Consider the following 5,892-nt stretch of genomic DNA (forward strand, 5'->3'; position numbering starts at 1 on the left):
CCCCTGAGTTGGTTTTTCTCCATACACAGATGAGCATGGGCTGGCTGGGAGAGGAAGCTGTGCTTTCGTGGGGATTGCTTGAGAAAGAGGAAGGGGGAAAAGAAAAAGACAGAGTGGTGGGGGAATAGAAATGAATTGCACAGGGAAAACTTCACAGGAAAGCCACAAAGTATAAGGATTTGCTGGGGGAATGGAAAGGTGTCCTTGATGCTTTGAAGATGGGATTGGAGGCTTGATGGTTTGTAGATGGGCTCAGTTGGCATTGCCTTGTTTTTTTCTTATCAGTAGGGATTTTTTTTATCTCCCTTCAGAAGGATATTTTTAACCTACAGCCTTCCAAGAGGATGTCAGCTGGGAACACTTGCTTTTCTTTAAATTCTTGTGCAGGAAAAGAAGAGGAAGTCTGGGTCTAGGGCAGTTTTGGTGCAAAGGATGCCCTCACTTCTAGCATCTCTAGTCATGAGCTCCCAATTCTCTTTCTTCCTCCCCTTTTGTAGAATTAAGCCAGTCTCTATAAATCTGAGTGCCCAAATCTTGAGGCTTTTGGAGAAAAAAAACTGATGTGGTCGCATCCACCACCAAACCCATCCAGTTGACCACTCCGGTCTGCACAGAGCTCAATTGTGCCTGGGCAGCATCACTGCAGTGAGCCCAGCTGGCAGCTGGGGTTTGTCCCCTCCAGCACTTTGCTCCCTAAAAAATGCTGAAAGCCACCGGTGCTGTTTTATCACTGCTTCTTGCTCCTTTGGGGGATTTGGTGCCAGCCCTCCCGAAGCAAATCTGTGGCTCTGCTCTGCAAAGGGAGAGGAGCAGAGGCAGGTGTGTGAGGATGAAGTGCTGAATAGTGATGAGTGCCCATCAGCTACAATCCTGCCTTTGACAGATCAAGAGAAGAGGCTTCAGGGTCTTTTTCTCCACACTTCAGCCTGGAGCTGTGACAGCTTGGGTATGGCCAAGCATTTATTGCTGCAAATGGGACTGCGGGATTGGGAGGTTCTCATAGTCCCAGGTGGGGAACTGGATGTGATGGCATCAACATCTATTGGCTTTGATGCTGCTGGGCACCATGGGGTGACCCCAGAGCATCCCAGGCTTCCTAGAGCATTGTTGAGGACAGTTCTCAGCACCGACAGCAATGTCCCTGCCCAGCCCTGGGGCAGTCAGTGGGAGCAGCAGTGCAGGAGCACAGCCAAGGCTCTCCCTCCCCCCATACCTTTCCTCCCCATGGCTGCCGCTTTGCATTTTCATTTTGCAAACACCTCATCATCAAGCTAATTAATACGTTCTAGAGGAACTCTTCCTGGCTTTCATCAAACTTAAATCAGCATTTATATTAGCGTGTTGCCAGCTCTGTGCTATTCAGTAAAGTCCTGTGTAACCTATTTTCCTCCCAGATCCTTGCAGCCCATCTGGGCTCTATGGCAGCACCTTGCTATCCCTATGCCCACAGTTTGGCTGCAGGCAGCATTAGCTCGTGGCCCCAAGGTCCCCCATTAAGCACCATTCTGGTGCCACGTCTGGGCTCCCTCTCCCTGTCATCATCCTGGAAGATGACACCATCATATAGATAGACACTTGGTACTGATGTTTTAAATCCCTTCCTTGCTGCAAAAAGAGACACTGCCCTTTACCTTTGCTCTTTTTTGCCCCTGCTCCGGAGTGATGGCATGAGCCAGCACTGAGGTTCTTTTATCAGTGCTCTGTCCCAAACCATTGATCAGAGCTGAGCACAACGCTCCCTTGCTCTGTCTCTGGGGAGATGAGCAAGCAGGAAGGTTTTTGGAGGGAGATGGCAAGTGAACGTGTGATGTGGCACTGCATCCCCCCTCCTGCTGCGGTCCCTGGAGGCCACCATGGATGCTGAATGCCTTTGACGTTGTGATTTCTGTGTTTGGAGGAGTGGGGAGGTCTGCAGGCTGTGTGACACAGCCACTCACAGTTTTAGGTTCAGGGTCACACATCCCTGCTCTGTGCCCTTCCAACCCCTGACGAGCAGCCAGAAGGTTCAATGGGGGTGAGCAAAGATCCTTAACAATCCTTTTGGCACATTTATTCCCATCGGCTGGCAAATTTCCCCATCGGTGTGCAGCAAGCCTCCATCCCTCACTGCATTTCCTGCTCCCAGCAAGCATGCTGTCATCGATTATTGGTGTCAGTGTGGGTGCAGGAAGGGTCAGCGATCCCCTGGGGTTGGGGAGGAAGCCATCAGAGTAACACTGATCAGAGGTACTGTGGGGGTCAGAGCACACAGCCCCCACCTCAGCTCACAGTGGGACAGGAGGGCTGGCAGTCGTTGGGGCTCAGTGGTGCAGGAGGTTTGTATTCATTTAAGGTCACACTGATACCGCCTGGCCCATCCGGTGGCCTTCTACGATGGAGTGACAGCATCAGTGGAGAAAGGAAGGGCATCTCCCTGGATTTGTGCAAGGCCTTTGACATGCTCCTGCACCACATCCTTATCTCTAAATTGGAGAGTGTAGTGGAAATGCTAAGTCATGGCCTGAAACAGTGATTGAGCACCTGGTGGCAAGGCAGGACCAACCCAGGGTTGCTCAGGTGCAAGCAATGTATCTGAGTGACTGGAAGGCGTGGAGCCAGGATCCACTCCTTCCCAGACCCCACTTAAGGGCAGGCAGTGTAGGTGAGAGTATCTCTTGCTGGAGATCCTTGCATGCCTGAGGCCTTCCAAAGGTAAGCAGTTCTTTTCCTTTATTTCTGTATCTGCAGCTGCTGCGTTTGGGCTTGTTCTCATTAGCTGTAGCAAAGGACTTTGCTACCCTGTATTATTGTGGCACTTTCCGTCCTGTTATAGCATTACACAGAGGTATGGATTTGAAGGGGGGACTACTAAGTGGATGAGGAATTGGTTGGATGGTGGCAGCCAGAGACCTGCGGGCAATGGCTCTGTGTCTGTTGGAGGCAGTGATGAATGGTGTCCTTTAGGGTTCCATCTTGGGACCAGCGCTCTTCAGCATCTTCATCGATGACATAGATGGAACTAGGTGATCTCTAAGGTCCCTTCTAACCTAAAGCCATTCTATGATAATGGAGCTGCCCCTTCAGCTCCCAAACATCAGTGCAGCCTGGCTGGAGTGGCTGCTTTGTCCCTGTCCCTTTCGTTCCCAACAGACCACCAATCCCTTGCGCAACTTGGTGCAGAAACCCTGCAGTGGGACAGGAGCACGCTTCTCCTCTTTTATCCAGTTGTTTGCATGGTAAATTGCAGAGACTTTTGCCTCTGGCTTAACAAGTTCCCCAAACCCCTGGCAGCTTCACTCCTTGTGAGCAGGTTCCCAAAACATTCTCAGGCCTTTTCCTAGCTCCCTGGCCGGTTAGGAGGACAACAAATGATCAAACCACACAGGCTGCTCAGCACACCGGGGCTTTGCTGCTGCTTTCTCTGTATCAGCTCGGAAAATGTATCCTTCAATCAGTTTAAGCCCCTAGGCTTGATGTAATTTTACCGCTGCCGTCTCTCTAAGGTGCTTTTAGGGCTACTATCTCCAAGTATTTACAGACAAGGAGAGCAGCAAAGTGAGAAGAAGCTTTGCTAATTTTGTCCCTAACCTCAGCAGCAGCTCAGGGCGCTGTGGATGAAGCTTTTCCTCCTGCGGTTTAGAGGGACCCGGGTGGCACCAGGTTTGTAAAGAGCCCTTTTCACACAACCCAGCAACACCAGCAAAGCCCCAGCCTTGGCATGACCTGTGGTGTTTGCTGGTCCTCCAAACTTCCCACCCCATGCCTTTCTTTGGGATGGGAATTGGGTTCGGGTGGGCACAGCACCATGCAGTGATGCTCCCAGACCACCTTCTCTTGGTCCCCTCTTGGTCTTTATTCCTCTCTCTAATGCTCCAAAGAGGGATAAACCTCTCTGGATAGGTGGAAACCCCAATTCAGACTGAGATCCTGCGCAGGGAGGCAGGAGGTGCCTGTGCTGAGCGCTGCTGAGCTGACGGCTTTATCATGTCAGTTTATAACCCAGTTAGATTTTGCCTCCGTCTCTGTTCATAAAAATTATTCTTGGACAGGTCTCTGAAGCCTGAGCTGTCAGCAGCGTTACGTTACATTTTTAAATAAATCAGTCAATAAATCAAGCACAGAATAAGCGCTGCAGCGAGGCATATGCTTCATCTGGAGTCAGCGAGACAGGGACCTGCTGGAAGTTGAGCTTTGCTCTTTGGGGTGGGATGAGTTTGCTAAATCCAGCCCTGCAGAGAGCTTTTAAATATAGCTAATTGTGCATTGTGTGTCACAGGCAAGTTCTTGCCTCCTGAATAACGCAGTGTTTATTTATATGGTTATAGCACAATGCCTGTGGCCGTTATTGGAAATGTTCTTTAGCCATTGCACAAGTCTGCTTAGTAGCCCAATTTCTCCCTTCCTTTGGGTGAATCCCAACCCATGCCCATGTGGGACTCGCTGGTTCCTCAAATGCTTCTCCTTATCCTGCCCTGCAGCTGAGTGGAGTTAATTTACACAGCCCTGGAACTCACATCATCCCCTCCAGTTCCTGCTTTTGGGATCTGAGGTGCCAGACCAAACTATCCCTCTTCCAGGGATTTTGCTATGGCTACATTGGGTTGGGTGGCAGAGATAAAAAATGATCACAGAGTGCAGCAGAAAATTTGGCTCATGATTTCTTTCATCTCTTTTCAGTCCCACTGCTGTGATGCTGACCCATTGTGTTTCCCACCCCCATGGGATGTTGTGCTCAGCTCTCCTCTCTCCCCATCCCTGCACCCCTCCATTCATCTCATCTCCATTTGGCTGTGCTGAGGCCACCTTTCACCTTGCAGATGAAGGTATAGTTGCTAATGCAGCAAATGAAATGTATTAATCGAGGAGGAGGGAAAAATGTGGAGGGAAGTGTGTTCATTCATCCACTCCCTGAAGCTTCTTACGGTGCTTTTGTTTGCATCTTTTTGTCTTGCGCACACGCAGTGATTTCAGGACCAAGCAGAACTGAAGATTCAGCAGCAGAAAGACAACGAGCCCCCTCACCTCCTCCTGCATCCTCAAAACTTGGGAGGTTGCTTAGTGACAGCGTTGCTGCTCTCACTTTCTCACTCAAGCTCTTAAAAGCAAGAAAATGGTTATTTGAGGTCCTGATAGCTCATGTTCCTCGATGGGCCCCTACCCTACAGCCCACATCAGCTGCAGGCAATGAATGAAGCAGCCTGGCCACTCCTTTCTGCTGGCCAACTCCATTTATTTTTTTTTACTATTGTTCTGCTGTTGTTAGGATTGCTATTCTGTGATCCCATTTAAAATCATTGATTTACCACCGAGTCCTCAATAAGCAATTTGGAGCAATTGGAGCTATTATCTCACAATAGATCACACGGTGGTAGGAAAGAGGGGAGGGAAGGAAGGAGAGGGAAAAAGAAGAAGGAAAAATGGTTGGGACTGCCCACATGGTTTGGGACCTCCAGCCACAGGTACCAGCTGGGCTGGAGCCATGGGGACTTGTCCCAGACAGGCTTTGAATCACAGAGCCATTAAGGTGGGAAAAGACTAAGATCATTTAGTCCAACCATCAAACCATCCCTGCCATGCCCACTAATGGGGAATTAAGTCTATCATTTCTCTTAAAAACCCCTTGAGAGCAGCCATGCTGCCCACCCTTGCTCCCATCCTTGCAGACCAACCTGGTGCAGAGGGAACCAAACCTACCCTGCCTGGGCTGTGCTGGTTGCTCACACAAGCCAAAAACCAGGAGAGTGCTCTAGGGAAACATCTCAGCAAAAGTAAGCTTGCTAGTTAAAAGCTCCCCAAAGGCTCTATCTTTCCAAGAGGAAGAAGGAGAAATCAACAGCATTGTTATTTCCCATTATGCCAAGGCAGATGGTTATCCCTGTGCCAAGTCTGAATCACTGGAATCTCCTTCCCCCC

The 5,892-nt window shown here is 49.9% G+C and overlaps 1 long non-coding RNA gene across 4 annotated transcripts; it reads left to right on the forward strand.

Moving 5' to 3' along the window:
- Positions 1-2,602: 2,602 nt before the first annotated feature.
- Positions 2,603-5,148, forward strand: LOC104913853. Of its 4 annotated transcripts, XR_004161760.1 has the most exons (5): positions 3,112-3,215; positions 3,321-3,419; positions 3,579-3,639; positions 4,657-4,802; positions 4,942-5,148. It is a non-coding gene; the product is annotated as an uncharacterized LOC104913853 (long non-coding RNA). The 4 variants fall into 4 exon arrangements; XR_002120871.1 differs by lacking the exons at positions 3,112-3,215; positions 3,321-3,419 and adding an exon at positions 2,605-2,691 and having other exon boundaries at positions 3,573-3,639; XR_795672.2 differs by lacking the exons at positions 3,112-3,215; positions 3,321-3,419 and adding an exon at positions 2,627-2,691 and having other exon boundaries at positions 3,576-3,639.
- The last annotated feature ends 744 nt before the right edge of the window (positions 5,149-5,892 follow it).

The sequence above is a fragment of the Meleagris gallopavo genome, chromosome 21 (genome assembly GCF_000146605.3).
Source record: "Meleagris gallopavo isolate NT-WF06-2002-E0010 breed Aviagen turkey brand Nicholas breeding stock chromosome 21, Turkey_5.1, whole genome shotgun sequence".
Classification (NCBI taxonomy): Eukaryota; Metazoa; Chordata; class Aves; order Galliformes; family Phasianidae; genus Meleagris; species Meleagris gallopavo.